Consider the following 16,319-nt stretch of genomic DNA (forward strand, 5'->3'; position numbering starts at 1 on the left):
AATTTAAGGCTTTTAATTATAATGGAAGAAATGTTGATTTAAGAGTTTTAATTTTCTTAAGCTGATTAATATGTTATTATTTGCGAGCACTGCTAACACAAATTGTGGCAGTGTCATGTTTCACAAATGATTGCAAATTGTATGTAAATTTGGGGTGTTACAATAACAGAACAAGAAAATTATACCGCTAAGGCTCTGATTAGCGGTAGTGTTTCCAACCAGCAAAGCAGCAGCAAATGAACACAACACCTGACTTGTTTTTACCGCTGAAAAAAATTATTTTGGCCAGTGATACAGAATAGCTTAGCTTTATCATATCAAAAATAGCGGCTAGTTTGTTCAGCCATTGGTCTTTCACTTAAGATATAACTTAAAACACTTGGCTCAATCAATGTTAGAGGTCCATAAAGAAGGTTTGATGTCTTCTCATTTGCCCTTTGGTTCTCCAAGCCCGGCCGCACCATAACCATCATATCACCAAAACATCCCAGTAGAATGTGACCTTTTCCCTGTCAAAAAAGTAAATATTATGAAGGGGTTTAAATTTGCCAGCTTCCTAGTAAACTTGTTAGCTATTTTGATTTTTGGCATTTCAAAATGGACTGAACTACTTATCTATACAACAGTCAGCTGTTCTGACATACATAACTAGTGCAGCCTTTTTGTATTTGTGTCGCAACTGGAAACATGATATGGGCACTACTATTCATTTTGACTTGACAAGAGTTGACAATGACAATGCCCTGCATTGGAAAAGCCGATGACGTCAAACTCTTAATGTGGTGCAAGAGTTTGAGTGTCATGTTCAGACCAATATATTGTTGACTGGCTTAAAACAATGCTCTCTGTTTTGTGCCACAGTATCAGTGTTACAAAGATACATTGTAGTGTTCTGACAGACCAGCTTTGTGTCTCTGGCAAACAAATGCAGTTCAGTTGGATTGTAGACAGTAAATGACCCACAGTTACAGATGAGGAAATGATTCTCTGTCTGTTTGTATTGTCCCTGAGATGAACTCAAGACCAGTCCCTCCTTCCCTCCATTGTGTGCAGCCAGGGAGAGACTTAATTCACACAATGATACTGCATGGCAGTATGACAATAGTTCAGACTTATTCTTTCAGCTGCAACCCCTGCAGTGTGAAACGGAGTTGGTCGTAAATGAAAAATGAATTGGCTATAATAATTCAAAGCGGTAGGTTGACTTTCATGTCTTATAAGAAGGGCTGCACCAAATAGTTGGAAGCTACCCTCATAACCTTGACATTCAAATTTGATACAGATTTGGTGGAGTTAGGTCCAGAAAGGTTGCTCTGTGGTTGGTGAAAAGGTAGTCCATCCCAGATTTAAGCACACAAACACTGTCAGATAAAGAAAAAAACAGGGAAAAAAACTAACAAAAAAAAAAAATTAACATTAACAAAAAAACAGAAAACGTTTTTGATTTGAACTAGGCAGCATCTATTTTTAAATGCTTTGCACACACCAGTGATGGTGTTACAAGAAGAAAAAAAGCAATACAAGTGCCAGTGGGCAGGAGCATTACATCTAACCTGAACTAATACATACTAATACCTGTTTTTAATAAAATGTCAGTGAATTCATACATGCAATAAACAAGAACTGCACTATCACATGTACATTGTGCTAGTACTGACTTTAACCTTGCATAAAGTTATGCAAACACAAAAGTTGCTCATCATGAAAAGAAGGCATCAGTACTGCTTGCTGTTTCAGACAATGTATACTTGGATTTATTCAAGGCCATAAAGTGAAACAACAGCTACACTAACATGTAGGCGCTATTTGTATTTATTTTTTTACCTCTTTTTTGCTGTAATATACTAAAAGTGTGATGTTAGGAAAAGGGATATTTCAGGAGCCTGTGTGCTTTCGTTTGAAGTTTGCTTGAGCACTCGTCTCTTCCCCAAAAACATTTAGTCATCTTTTCAGGTTTGAAAGCAGAGCTTACTTAAATAGGTGGCAGTTAAACCTGATAACCCACTGAGCTTTTTAGTCAAAGAGAATCCAATCTTTCAGCAACATGTTTGCAAGAGGACATGAATAAGTGGCATGATTATATAAATAAATAAATGAGACATATTCCATGGTGAATTAAACTTCTATCAGAAGCCTCAGTCCACAGCTTTTTTCATTGCAGCACACATTATGGCCGTCACACATCTCTGGGATTACTGCTATTATTTATTTATTTACCTTTATAGAAAGCAGTCATCAATCCTCTGTGACAAACATACAGTGTAGTCAGCTCCCCTAAGGCTCCATGTCTAATAAAATATACCATATACCTGTCCTCAACTGATTTTTGCTCTGCTCTGAAAGCCAGTGACCATTTGCAAGTGCTTGGGGTAGCAAAATCATTCTAAAATATACTTCTAGCCATTTAGTAATGTCTCCATGCCCCAAGTCTTTCTCCTCTGTGTGCATGACTCAAATGCTAGCATATTTACTGTCAGGCTTGAGATTAATCAGCTTGAACAGTTCGAATGTTAACTTACCTTGCAATACAATACTCCGTCAGCGAATCAAGCCTTACTGGCGATTCATTTTTTAGGTCAAAAGGAACAAATCCTCCTGTTTAATGGAAACACTTAAACTCCTGCTGAGACAATGTTGCCTCTGTGAAGTGTGTTGCAGATTGCTGAAGCTAGAGTGGCTCACTTCCTTGCATGCAACAGTGCTTGACTATCACGTTCTCCTTTTCAGCTCGCAAAGCCAAACAGAGCCTGAGATCCAGATGGCCTGTTAGTTCAGTGTCTTCCAACATTTTAGAATGTGTTCCAATATCATATGAGCAAAAGCTAATTTAAACAAGACTATTTGTTTTGAAAGGTTTCATCCTTGATATCTGTTGGCTGTTTTCAAAAGGTTACAATTGAAACATACCGGCATCAGCCCCAGGGTCCTGACGATCTGCCCCATCCAGCTGTCTGATGTCCTAAAACACCTCTTCAACCTGAGCCTGAAGCAGGAGGAAGTCCTGGTGCTGTGGAAGACGTCGTGCCTGGTTCCTGTTCCTAAGAAGACAACTCCATCTGGCCTCAACAACTACCGACCGGTTGCCCTTACATCTCATGTGATAAAGGTGCTGCAGAGGCTGGTCTTGGCCCATCTCTGACCGCAGGTGAAATCCTCACTGGACCCTCTGCAATTTGCATACCAGCCTCATGTGGGAGTGGCCGACGCCATCATCTACCTGCTGCAACGAGCTCAGTTGCACCTGAATGGAACCGGTGGCTCTGTGAGTATCACTTTCTTTGATTTCTCCAGTGCATTCAACACCATCCAACCACTGCTGCTCAGTGAGAAGCTGTGGGTGGTGGGGATTAACGCGTCCACCATCTCCTGGATCACTGACTACCTCACAGGCAGACCACAGTTTGTCCGACTGGGCCATGTGCTGTCTGATACGGTGGTCAGTGGTACTGGAGCTCCACAGGGAACTGTTCTGCCTCCCTTCCTGTTCACCTTGTACACCACTGACTTCCAGTACAACTCAGGGTCATGCCATCTGCAGAAGTTCTCTGATGACTCTGCAGTGGTCGGGTGTATAAGGGATGGACGGGAGGAGTACAGGGCAGTAGTGGATGACTTTGTGGAGTGGGCGGGTAGAAATCACCTGCTTCTGAACGTGGCCAAGACCAGAGAGATGGTGGTCGACTTCAGGAGGAAGACGACGGCTCCACAATCGCTGAGAGTTCTGGGAAAGGATGTGGACATGGTGGATGGAGTACAAGTTCCTAAGTGTGTCAATCGACAATAGACTGAACTTGAAGACAAACATCAACGCTGGGTACAAGAAGGGGATGAGTCAACTCTTTTTCTTGAGGAAACTTTGATCCTTCAACGTGTGCAGCATGATGTTGGAGATGTTCTACTGTGGCCAGTGCACTTTACTTCTCCGTAGTCTGCTGGGGGAGCAGCATTGGAGCCGGAGACACCAACAGACTTAACAAACTAGTTAAGAAGGCCGGCTCCATCATTGGCTGCAAACTGGAATGTCTGGAAACGGTGGTGGAGAGGAGGACACTGAAGAAATGATTATCCATATTGGATAACCCGGACCACCCTCTCCACCGCATACTGCAGCAGAGCACTTTCTCCAACAGACTCATCCAGCTCCGCTGTCACAAGGACTGATACAGGAGATCAGTCCTGCCCATTGCAATAAGACGTTACAATAAAGCACCTCTGGTCAAATCATTCACACGACTATAATACCGTTACACTGTTGTTTGTTTGTTTGGTTACATCTTTGCACTATTGTTTAGTTAGTTAATTTAATATTATTCTATTTTATTGTATATATTGTTTATTTTTATATGTAATAGTTTTACTGTTTGTATTGCTATACCTGTATCTATAAATGCTGTTGTAGTGAAAAAATGTCTCCTTGCGAGATTAATAAAGTAACTATATATCTATCTATCGACTGTACTTGCCATTGTTTTCTCCCATCTTTGAAATAAACTGCTCCACAGTAGAATTTTAACCAAGTCTGCAACTGACTAATACTAACAGCCTGCACTTATACCACTTTTACACAGTATGTATATTACACTTATACATACACGATATATTTGCAATGTTAGCAGTGTTTTCATCAATTACTTAATACTATTGGCTATTATTCTTTTTCAGCTCCAGAGGTGGAAAGAGAACAAGATAAATATATAATGCATTTTGTATATCAATACATTTGGGACAAGAACATCAAAACAACAACAAACAATAACCAAAATAATACATTGGTACTCTTGGAATAAAACAGCAGGCAGCCACTTCAGTGTTTTCTTTCAAACGCATTCCTCAGAGGCATTTTACAGTGACAGACAATACTATGGAAGTGGTTTCATAGTATTGAGCTGGGCATATAGTTATGAATAGTACATGACGGAAGCCTGTAAACTGACCCACCACATCTAACCCCGTGGAGCCTTTAGGTGAAGTTGGACAGGTTGGACAGTGGAAGACTGTGAATGAGAGCGAGAGTGTTTTGAGGGTGTGACCAGCGAGGGATGGTCTTCAAACATCAGCAAAAACACAGCCTGGGACTGCTTCTGTGTTCCTGAGTCTCTGGAGGAGGTGCACTGTGAGCGGTTTACTTTATTTTACTCACTAACGTTCAGATATTTGTTAGACATACAGTGCTGCAGGGAATGAAGACAATATACAGAACATCCTGTAAAACCAAAAAAGGTACATTCCCTTTGGAAAGTATGCTCAGCCTTTTTTGTGTTGTTGTTTTTTTCTCTCTCCATCACACACAGTTAGAACTGCACAGTGCAAATGTGGGCACTGATTGTTCAGCTGACTTCCTGGTCATGAAACATGCTGAGCCAATGCAACCTTTATAAAAGAACATCGTAGACTTAAAGTAAAGTAAAAGTGTGCCATGACTACAAGTTTTACTACAGTGGAGAATTAGGGTCAATGGGGACATGGGAATTATGTGGCTTTTTTGTCATAATTGTCTCATAATAGTACAACTTTATGACTTCATTTCAACACACACATCTCAACAAGCCATTTAGTATTACCAAAACAAAATGGTCATATTGTTGTTATATTCGATATTGTGTCCTTTCAGAACATGTTCTTTTAAGCACTGTGTTGACATCATTGATTCCAAAATATATACAATTAGCTGGTTATCAAAATGACGAGCTTTTTAAAGTCAACAAAATGCAAAAAAAAAAAAGAATATTCATGCCTTTAAGGTGACTTTAAGTTAAAAAAGATGACACATTGCATGGCTTTATTAAGCCCAGATGCTGGTAGGATTTCAAGGTACAGGGTGGTTTCATCTTTTAAGTGTCTATTCTTACCATTCCCTCCTAGCTCTCTCCAGGCAACTGTTAAAGTTTTTTTGGCCCATCTCATGCTCAAAATGACAACTCCGTCATAAGTTGAATTCATTTGTAGGTTTCAGTGAGCCCAGCACAGTAATTGAGTATGAGGAATGGGAGCTATAACCATTCCCCATGTTCCCCTGTTCACCTCATCACCTGCCATCTATGTAACTGTCCATCTACTGTCCCCATGGGAATCCATTCCATCATTGCTGGTAATGGCTTTCAGGTTGTCCAGATAATGGCTTAACTGAGGTTGAGTTGTAACTCCCCGACATGTCTGGATGAGTGGCAGTTCTTAAACTATGCATACAGACATTTGTTTTTCTGTTTATGTAATTGGTAATCCAAAAAGACCTTTATCTGTTCATAATTATATTAAACAGTTATAAAATGAAACTTTCAAGTCATTAAACTTTATGGACCATTATTATATTAAGACAAGCGTAGAGACTAGAGATTCCGCTTCACTAATTGAACAGTAAACTGTTGGCAAAAACCACTGAGACTGCTGTTTTGCTTAAACTTGAGCTAAAAATCAATATAGCAACCACGTAATGGAATAGGACAGATCATGAACAGACCACTATGGTAGTAAAAATGTAGTGCTTTTTAACCTTTTTTTTTTTTTTGGGAGATAACTTTCTCCTTTTGAATTCCCACTACAACTGATACACATTTGAAGTAGTGTAACAGAAAGCGCTCTCAGGGCTCAAAGTGTTATGATTTTTCTAAGTACCCTTTAACAATACCATTTCCAAAACAGTTATGTTCGAGTCTTCCTACATGGTGCACCTATTGCAAAAATGGCTGAAATAAACCCACTATGCCACCGTACAACATTATTTCCTGGCAGCAGATCCACTGCATTAGATCAGGTATGCAGCCTTTAACTAGCTGAGTACCAATTATAACATGTTGGTCATCCGTTTAGAAAACCATTTTTATGTCTGGGATACAAAACCTGTGCCCTCTGATTTCAAGGACACTATATGCTGAAGGACAGCACTTAGAATCGCTTAAATTGACATAAAACCTAATTAGTTTTTCCTGCATGTCCATGATTACATTTCTTGAGGGGACCAGGCAGGGTCTCCTGTACTCTAGCTCTCCCATCTGACATGGACATGGCAACAGTAGAACAAGGTAATGGTCTTATCCTATTCTCCTCTCCATGTGACCAATATGTGGTCAATATCAATTTCTATGTCCAAACTGCTGTCTTAACTGTGTTGACTTTTCCCATCTGCATCCAAAACAAATAGGTTCTTATGTATCATTCTCCGCTTGACAGCGGAGCTAGTGGCATTTTGTTTCTCTTTAAGGACTGTCATTCTGTCAAGGTCCAAGATGAACCGCAAACTAGGAAAACGGTACTGTGGTGTATGCTGCAAATGCTGGACACAGGCAGAAGGACGGTGCCAAAACTGTGAATAAACACCTGTTATAGGACGTCTTTTCAAGGGACCAAATTGGCACTTATTGATGTGAAAACTGGGAGATATGTAATTGTAAGAGTGAATACTCCATGTTTTAAGAAGGTAGAGGATGAATGGCACTGCCTAGAATTAGAGAGTATGTGTAAGCATTGCTCTGTACCTAGAGTATACAGTGCATATGAGTGTGCTTGCCATGTTTCTAGTTACACTTATTGTTCTGTATTTATTTGCCTTAATAACTGGAAAATGACAAATTGTAGAGGTGGTATGACAGAAACATTCCTTTGCTGGGTAACAAGTGAAATCTGTATAATGTTTTAAATGATGGTTGTTAAAGTCAAGGCACTAAAAAACGGCTCATTTGGCAATGCAATGTTGCAGAGTCTCTTTCTATTATGGAAAGTCTTATCACTATAATTTGAGTCCAGTGCAGCAGAAAAGGTCCATTAAAATAGGTATACTGCTCCTAAATATGCTTAGGATGTGTAAAATGCAAAGGTCAAGTTCCATGTATGTGTGGCATGTAAATGACGATTGTAATAGAGTTTAAGTTTGTTTAAGTATATGAAAGCTCAATTCACTGTACAATACATTATGTTGTAGATCATGAAAACATCAGTGAATTAAGCTTATAAGGAATAAGATGGATCTTAAAAATACACAAATACACACAAAGGTAATTACAGTGTGTTAGTTTCAGCTAACTGATCAATCAGGGTAGACTGGGCTTTTTTGGGAGGTGGGCTTAAAATGACAGGCGTTAAAACAAAGCATTTTAGACAGAGGGTGACATGCTAAATAACAACTGGATGAATACTTAACCTTTTAACTGCCAGTATCTTATATGATAATGAATACTTCTTAAAATTGAGAACACCAAACAAGCTGCAGTTTCTGTGAGCAACCAGGAGAAATGTTTACAACTTTTCAGTGGTAATGAATTTACACACAAATGACGTACTTTATTACATGTTCCCAAATAGAAATGATGTAATTTATGTGTTTGACATCCAAGCAGCATTCTAGCAGTATTGCCTTATTAGTATGACATCAACAATAGGCATCACATCAAAGATAAAGCAGCTGAAGGAGTATCTTGATTTCTTTCAGATGAGAAGAATGGCATTTCACTTAGAGGATAAGATGGAATGGAGCAAGGTCTTTTTTTCTGTGGATGGGGGACTCAATAAAATGTGGATTAGCGTTCAAAGCTAAAATAAATATAGTGCCATTTTATATTCTTTATCAGTAGTAAGAATATATAATTTAAGTATCAGTTGCCACACATTATTTCTGCGCTATTTGTCTGTGTGTTGCCAGGCCAACTCAGTAGTCAATTATCACAAGATAGATAAGACAACTAACACACATGCTAATATTAACTCTGTGTGCAAAGTATCAAATCTGCGAGACAAAGGGGTAGCAAACATATTCTGAACATTTTTTTTTTTTGTCCCGGACAACCAACCGATGTGTGAATGTTCAAATTAAAATCAAGCATGGCCGTGCAATTGGCTGAGAATGGCCAATAAAGCTGATTCTGACATTTCATTCTTGATTTAATGATTCAATAGTTTTTGCTTGTGAGCTGTTATCTTGGACGAAGACAGCTGGACTAGTACTGACTCTCATGTTAGAACATTACATCTCATTGGCAGAGCAGACTAAAGGTTTGACAACGTTTAGCATCACTTCTGATCTCTAAAACTGATGTTAACGAACACACCACACATGTTGCAGGAACAAGCTTAGAATTACTGCAAGAGCACCGTTTTAATTATGAGAACTGGCTTCATAATACATATTCAGAGCAAATAATAGCGACTGCATCTGCTTCTTTTGTGTGGCAATGGCATTTCTGTGTGTGTGTGTGTGTGTTTGTGAGGAAGAGGAGAGAGACATAAACCAGAATAAAGCGATAAAGAGCGGCTTAAACTAAGAGATAGGGCAACTGTAGTGGGCCAAGAAAGGGGGTTTTGTACTGCAAGGGAATTGGTGTGGAGCAAAACGATTGTTTGATAAGAAAGATGTCAGAATCACTACAGAGAAACGTAAACCTGATACACTGCCACAACAAAAAGGGCTTGAGAGGAATCCTGTTATTGCCTTGATGACTTCGCCAGCACTGTTCAGTATGAGTGTATATCTGTGCCGACTGGAAATCTGATTGGGTAGGAGAAAGTGGCATACAGAAAAAAACTTCAGGGGTTTTCCCACACTTAAATCTTTTAGCTCACCCAGTTGCAGCCTGCATGGTGAGGCCCCCCATGTGTGGCCTAAGAAGCCTTACATTTCTGAAAATGTTTGACGTAGAATCACAGTAAGTGACACTATTATCATGTCTCCACAATTGTTTACCCTTGGAGCAGGAACTTGATCCGATTAGCATATAATATAATACTGATATAGAATATATTTCAATGTAAAGCTAAAGAAAGTATGGTGCTGTGTTCTTTTCCTCCAGAAGAGGGCAATGAGGCTGTACACTGTTTACTGCCTGAAGTTGGGTCACCAAAGAGGTTAGATGCTGTAAGGAAGAATCAAATATAGCAAAACCTCTTTTTAAATACAGTCAAACTCGAGCATGATTTCTGTAAGTGTATCAAATGTGTAAATAAATACACACTGCTTTCTCTAAATACACCTACAATGTCTTCTAAGTATAAATATGTGGCATTTACAAGAAACAACAGTTTGGTGGACCTCTCTTAATAACCCAACAATACTGTTAAATAAACTAGAACTACAGAATTGAGATGCGTATCTCTTGCATGTTTTTTGCAATACAATCTTGCATCCAAACATAATGAGGCAGGATTATAGGAAGCTCTTTCTCATTATCTCTTTAGAGTGTCTCCAGCTCATAGAGGTTTTAATTGTGATTGACTGGCAGGACCTTGGTGCCCCCTCACAAGCTTTTGATCTTCAAAGAGCCCCGTCCGCATCACAGCACAAAGAGCCCTCCATTATCTCCACTCACCTCTCCACTTCCTGCCTGTCTTTGTAAGGGACTGGCTCTTTTATACTCATCCATGTAGCGAGCTGTGTATAGCGAGGTTACACAAGTAGATCATTATGCTCAGCATGTTGACTGTACATAACACCTGTGAGTTTGTAATACAGAAACAGAACACAGCTAGTGAGAACACAGGAAGGAAACACGTTGACTTGTACTGAGTTGTGTGGGTGTTGGGACATACTCGGTATCAGTTCAAAGACGTTATACAGAAGGGCATCATTCTCCAGACCAAACTCTCTCAGACCACAGAATAACTAAAAAACTAACATTTTCAAGTCTGTGGTGTCCTCCAAGATCAGGCGAGGCAGCCAATACACAAAAAACAAATAGATAGCAAAATGGTATCAGACAAACGGACCGGAGATAAACGGTATCAGGACAGATGGCCTCAGAACAAACCGCCTCAGGCTGAACCCAGTGAATTTCCCTGCTCCGGCCCATCAAGTGAAGACACTCACTTGCAGGAATAACATTCCGGATTTGGATGTCTGCCTTTCAAAATGAAATTGCAGGTTTTTAAAAGCATTACAATAATCTTAACAAATTTAGTTTCTATTTGATTCAATGCACTTACTATGTTGGAGCTCAAAATTATTGTTAGTGTAAACATAATATAAATACAAAATACCATTCTACACACTGGGACTCCCAACTCCTCAAATACCGACGCTTGGTCAGTGGCCCTCTGCTTTAAACTATGGCGCTCTAGATACCCCTCCAGCGTCAGTTTTGGACGTGTCAGGGATTCCATGTCATTCAGAAAAAAAACTTCCAACGTAGCTTTACTTAGTTTTTAGATTGACTTACGCAACAAAAGTACTTGATTAGGTTAAGGCAACAAAAGTACTTGGTTAGTATCAGTATTATAGTACCATATAACTATGGTGGTTACGCAACAAAACTACATTACTGCTGCTGCCCAACAGATATTTGTTCTGATTAAAGGTAGCGTATGTTGCTGCTAGCACAACACAGTCACATGGGAGTGGGGACATTGCTGCCTCACCTGGGGCTGTTTTGTCTGATAATGTTTTGTCAGAGGCCGCCTAGCCCCGATGTTCAGTTGTACAGCACTTCACCATTGAGAGTGTTTTTCCTGTGACCTGAAGCCTTTTGTCCTCTGGAATGATGCTGTCTGGAAACTGATGCTAGGGTCGGAGTATGGCCTAATATTTGTTCACTTGTGTTTTGAGCTTTTCTCGGTTATTGATTGCTGTCAGAAGAAGTGATTTTTTTTTTTACCTCTTCCATTTGATTCGTTGCTGCCTCCCATCCACCTCAGTGTTCTGGCATCTTACTCACTGTTTTCCCCCCATTGGGCATTCTCTGTGACATGACACGAGCATGAGTGACAGCTTGAGTGCGTCTTTGTCTTTGTGAGCGATATCGCAGCTTGCGAGCAAAACCCCATATTTATACACACAACATGAGGGTAGTGAGCAAAGTTCATTCATTGCACCCAATTACTCAGAGCACTCCAAGCCATATTCTGCACTCAAATTAATTCGTTTTTGATTGTCAGGCTTAGTACAATGCCCTTCATACATTTTTTTTTTTATTTAGTTTTGAGTGGGAAGGAAAACCTGCATAGCTGGTCCATGGCATTTGGTTGCCTACCCCTGGTCTTACCAATTCTAAAAAGGAAATTAAAAATCCATTTACTTCCATAGCACTACTACCTTCTTATATGTTGGCAAAAAGTGTAGAGCAGACTTGCCAAAGCATGAAGTACAATTTTCTGAGAAACCTCCTCAGATTTCAGGTTACTAATTTGTTTGATATTTAAACATAGAAATCCTACATTAAGGTCAGAAAGTTATTTCTCTGTTTTTCCTTTTATCTCTCTGCTTTACTGCATTGTATACCATTGCAGATAGCTATAACCTTGGGTGGTGAAATGCACATCATTTTGCTCTGCTCTCTCCTTCATCACCATCCATTGACATGGGTTCAACAAGGATGGTGTTGAACTGAATAAATCATTTTGCATATGTATCCTCAGTGAGCTGTATAGTGTTGACATACATAATACAAAAAAATGTCTGGAATATTACAGAGCTCTCTCATGTGGAGCACCAAGAAAATTGCCTCAGGTGGAGATGGAATCCTTCTCTCTTTGAGATGCAAACAGTTTACTTGGACAGGTTGGCTCTCCAGAATTCACGATTTTCGGGTAGAATCATGCATAATGGCGAAGTATACTTTTGACAACAAAGGATTCAGTATTCTACACACACTGTCATATACTTTCAAGGCAGAATGTAGTGTGTGTATACAGGATCAGCATGGTAGTACAACACCATGCTAGGTTATTGAACAGACAAAACATACAAGAAGTGAACTGATGAGAAACTGGTGTTGGTGACATTATGCTACTGCAAATCCAAAAAACGTTCATGAGCAAAACTGTTTGGGCTATTTCAGCACAAATTGAAATGTCTGAAATTACTTTATCCAATAAAGCAGAAAGCGATCATTTTCTGTTTCTTTCGAACTGACAGCATTGGCTTTTTTAACAGTGACTGCTCCATTCATGCCTACACCTGGAAGAACAGTCTATTCATGCAATCCTTTGGACCTCAGGCCAGACTCCCTTGGCCAAGTGGCTGGCTTGCTGCTTGAAAGGGGTCCAGAACATCTCTTTTGGAAACATTGTAAGCCAGTACAGAGGAACTTAGGTTCCAGGGCAGGAACAGAGGAGGATTTTCCCTTAGTAAGATTGCTGTCATGTCTCGAGCTCCTCCTCAACCCTTGACCAGAGGAACACACACGTGAGAATTCTGTTTATAGACTATAGTTCAGCATTCAGCACCATTCTGCCCTCTATGCCTGTCATCAAGCTCAGAGACTTAGGACTCAACACTGCCCTCTGTGATTTGGATCCTGAGCTTCCTGAAGGGCAGGCCCCAGGCTGTGTGGTTAGGCACCACCACATATCCCACACTGAGTCTCAACATCGGTTCCCCTCACGGCTGCAGGCTCAGCCCTCTCTCTATGGTGGAGAGAGTTAGCATCTTAAGGTTCTTAGTGGTTCACATGAGCGAGGGCCTGACCTGGCCTCACAACACAGACACAATCGTGAAGCAGGCAAGCCAGTGGCTCTAATTTCTTTGCAGCCTGAGGAATTTCAAAATGATCTACAGGATAATTTGCAACTTCTCAGGGTGAGCTTCATCCTGCAAGCCATTGCTGAAATCTTTGAGCTCATCACTTGAAACTACCTTTTTTATTTTACACGTATTTAATTAGCATCGTTGGTGGAAGCCTGAGACCTTCTGTGACAACAGCTGCTTTTCTGTAATTGTTGTGTATACGATGAATAAAGAACATGAACTAAATATTAAATTAAAACATAGAGGAGATAACATTTAGCTGCCACTGTTGGTGTGGAACACAATTAATGAACTTACTGAACTCATTGAGTTATTGAGTGACAATGAGTGTTGACAGAAAAGTAATTATAGTTTGTTTTATTGAAATATTGCACTCTGATAATATCACAGATATAGACATTGAACCAGCAGCTTTAGGCTGGGCCTTACCGAAGTAATTCCAGGAACGAAGCAGCTGCAAGAACCAAAACTTAGGACTTCTTGGTGCACTCCTGTTTGTGTTTCCAGGGAGATCTAAGGAGTTAACACAAATTAGACCTATAAAGGACTAAAAGCTTTTTCACAACTGTGTGCTATTTAAATGGATTTTGCTGAGACAATTTGCAGAACGTTAAGGACAAATGGAAAATGCTTAAAAGACTTTAGGATCACCAGTGAGGATTACATGCTGTTTAATGGAGCAATATTCGACATTCAGAGCATTTAAACAGCCACAAACAACTATTTGCTGTGTAAAGATATAGAGGAGTAATGTCTACCTGAGTGTGCTTTTAGTGTATGTTTGTCCATGTGAGCGTGCCCCATTGTGTTCGCCCACGGTTGCCGCTCTGCACTGCTTTCATATGGAGATTACTGATAATGCCGTCCCGACCGGCAGCGTCAATGCAAAAGCGTAGTCTCACTCACCCTCCAGTTCCACCTCAGGTAAACAGTTCACGCTCTGTCAGCATGTTTGCTGTAGGTTGTACTGTTAGCGCTGTAAGCACCGTTAGCTAAGAGCCGCTAGCTCAGGCATCGACATGTTGAGAGCCATTTAGAGGAAATCAAAGTGCTCTTAATCTCGTATTATGCACCATCAACTCGCTGTCTGAATTATTACTTTTGGAGGACAGGAACTACAATAACCACAATAGAACTACGGTTCTGTCTTCCATTTAAATTCACTTAGATTCTTTGGATTTTAGTCACAGGAGCAGTTAACACAGAACAGAACACTGTTGAAAGCCACAACTGAGCTGTCAGCAGTGTGTTTCTTTTTGAGAACTTTAATATGTGTGACATCAACACAATGGATACCAATTTGGAACAATGTATTGCATGTCATATCAGACTAGACAGATATCTGTACTTGAACTCGTCCCAGTGCCAATGTTTCCATGGACAAGCCATTCTCTCTACCTCAACGGATAATAACAGCTATTGAGGAAAAATATGTTTTTCTCACAGAGAGGGATTGCATGGAATGGTTGTTTTGGTTGTCTCTACCCCAAAATAATCATCGTTGGTTACCACTTCTGTCACTAAATGCACACTTTCTCTTCAGTGATACCTTGGGTGAAACTTTGGAAAATATCCAGTTACTTTATGATTGTACACTGCGAATAGGAACACATAGCAAACATTGTTAAGCACTTAGTAAATGTTGTCTCTTCCAGGTTGTAGACATTTTATTTCAGCTGAGTTGTAGCTATGGCAGAAGATTTCCATTTTCATTGAAAAAAAATCATGCTTTCAGCCCACTTGAATATATTTATTGATCACTACATATTAGTTCATCATCTATCAGAGCACTGTCATTAATCACATCTTAGTCTCATGATAAATACTTACATTTGGATGATCTATTTCCTTAAAATAGAAAACACCTGACCACAGAGCCCATCGTTTATCTGAGTTACTATTTGCTTATCCAGTATCTAATTAAAACAGGAAGTACTTCCCTTGCGGCCTGTGCGATTGAAAAACAACCCTAGAGAAGCCGGTCGCTCTGAGCCACAATAATGTATCACCAAATGTTTGTAAGCCAATACATCCATTAATTCTCTCAGCAGCATTAGCATCTCCCTTGCTGACTTAAGCAGAAAAGCATTAGTCCCTGGCACGATGAATTTTCAGTGACTCTATGTATCTTTTTCCCCTCGTTCACTGGGATCAGCTATGTGCGCATTTACATAGTAAGCGTTTGTGATTATGTGAGTAATGTGAACTTTACTGTTGGTTCCCCAGAGAGAACTCCTGACAATAACAGAACGCAATGGAGAACAAAAAAGTGGAGCTAGAGGTGGAGCTGGCCTTGGTTTACAATAAGTGAAATGACAATACTTTAGTGCTACCTTGGGGGCTGGGGTTACAAACATGGAGAGGGTGTTATGCAAAGGCAATAGAGCATAGCCCTGTATTACAGGTAGGATTAGATAAGTGTGGCGCTTCAGTTGACTGGCAGATTCAATTTGCTCGGCCATATTGCAGGCCTGTCTCAAGAATAAGGGCGTGGAGCGGTTGAGGAGTGACAACATTTGGCACGACATCTAGGTAATACCTATTATACACCACAGCTGGTGAAAAGAGGTTGAAGGCCATAAAACCATAGAGAAAAAACAAAACTTTAGAAACGAACATACAATCAGTAGGCAGTTCCTTGGAACAATATTAGAGCTTATTAGCCTAATGCATTATGTGTTGCTCAGTAGTCACTGGCATGTGGCCAGTTTTTAAGTCCAGTGGACAGTCTGGCATGTGAGAACACTGGATTAAATCTATTGCTCAGGAGGGAAATGTTAATTTTGGAGTATCAAATATGTGGTCTGCTTCTGGACACTGCCACTGTGTTGTGTGTGCGCTCGGTGAATCTGCAGTCCTTTAGTGAAATGAGTTG

This window comes from Pholis gunnellus, assembly GCF_910591455.1.
Source record: "Pholis gunnellus genome assembly, chromosome: 7".
NCBI classification, from domain to species: Eukaryota; Metazoa; Chordata; class Actinopteri; order Perciformes; family Pholidae; genus Pholis; species Pholis gunnellus.